We start from the raw sequence: 1,953 nt of genomic DNA on the forward strand, positions 1-1,953 counted from the left end.
TTAAAAAACCCACCATTTCAGTTTAGAGGAACTAAACCCCCCTCATTTGTACACATGCACACTGTTACAGGAGAAAAAAAACCCAGGAAGCCCAGCCTGAACATGTGAAAATTGATAATATCCTGAATTGAAAAGGAAAGGGCCTGTCTATAAAGGTTATGCAAGTGGCACCCTTTGGCCAGAGCACTCATGGAAGCTGAAGTCAGACATATAGAAACTTAGATTTTCATATTTAAATATAATTTATATATTAAGCATGTAACCTTGACATGCTACAGTACCTGGAACTGTACTCTTCTCCGTGTACAGATGTTAGCTCTGCAAAGCCAAGAGACAGAAGTCCTTTGTGAAACATTGCAACATTTCACAAATTAGATGCTTAGCACCCATTGCAGTAGTCTGCCTTTCCTCAGATCACGGCTTGGCCGTGCATGGTGGTGCTCAGTAAGAACGGTAAGTCAGCTGGGCAAACACCACAACCAGGAGGCCGCTGCATGCCCCGCAACCCTCCCCCCTGCTCTGTCCACCGTGTCTAGTGTCCCACTGGGTGATGGCCACAGGTAACTGCTGACGCTGCTCTGAACCCTTTTCCTCACCCCCTGTCTGGCCATGCAGGACAACCACTCTGATCTGCTGTTGCACAGTCCTCGGTGCCTAGGGTCATGTTGCATGGGAGTGGGGTTTTGGAAATTCAGACACAGCATGACAAAAAGGTTCCTTTCAGTGGAGGTAAGGGCATAGCAGTGGTTCCTCAAGGCTGCTGCCTTCATACGAAGTATGAAGTACTTGGGACTACTGCTCTGCTAACATTTTCTACAATGCAACATTACCAGTTTTCACTGGTGCCTGAGAATGCCATGCTCAGAATTGCCTGTTGCCACTGACTGGAGCGGGCGGTGGAAGGAGGAGGTTCTGGAGAATTGCTCTTCAGACAAGAACCTTTGCCTACCCTCAGTAACCCAGACACTGTGACCCATTGACTCAGACACTAGTATCAGGGATGCCTCCCCAGTTACCTCCCTTCCCCTAACTGACCATGATTATGCATGCCCCTTCCCTGGCATTGGCACAGATGGAAGCTTCAAATCTGGATGCTGTATGACCCAGTCAAAGTCTAGGGAGAAAGGGGAGGTTAAAATGGGGCAAAGCAGTTCCCCAATGAGTGCAGTGTAGAATTGGAGAACCACATGATAATTTAAAGGGCAAATGAAAGCACTCGAAGTGGAGAAGTAGTTATTAATTTTGTGCCAGTGTCAGACTAACAGATGGGCACAAGGGGGCTGGCAGCCCCCTAATCATGTGCCCCTGCCTTAGCCCACCCCCCCCTTCACCCCTTCATAATCATGATGCACTTGGACTTGACAGAGGCAGCATGAACCTGACATGCATGCTGGCTGCTGTCATCCATGGCGGTCCCCTGGCATCCATGGCAGACAATATACGAATGAGCCCACTTCAGTGTTCCGCTGACATGCTTCATGAATAGCAAGTTAGGAATCATGGAATCATAGATTCATGGAAAGTAAGGGCTGGAAGGGACCAGGAAAGATCATCCAGTCCAAACCATGCTACTCAGGGAAAGAATACTGCTGAGATCAAGTGATCCCAGGAAGGCATCTGTCCAGTCTCCTATTGAAAACTTCAAAGGTTAGAGACTGCACAACCACCTTGGGAAGTCTATTCCAGATTCTGGTCACCCTTACCACAAAAATGTTCTTCCTTACATACAATCTGAAACCATCCTCTAACAGTTTATGGGCATTCCCATTTGTTCTCTCCTGGTTGGACATGCCATATAGTTAACATTTTTTCTCCCAACTACAGGTATTCACCTCTTACATACTTATACATGGCCACCAAAGTCCACCCCACCCCACTGTCTTCTCAAGCCAGAACAGCCCCATATACCTTAATCTTTTGCCAAGGTTTGTCAGCATTCATTCATTCATTCAT

This window comes from Crocodylus porosus, unplaced genomic scaffold (assembly GCF_001723895.1).
Source record: "Crocodylus porosus isolate Cpor-Errol unplaced genomic scaffold, CroPor_comp1, whole genome shotgun sequence".
Taxonomy (NCBI): Eukaryota; Metazoa; Chordata; order Crocodylia; family Crocodylidae; genus Crocodylus; species Crocodylus porosus.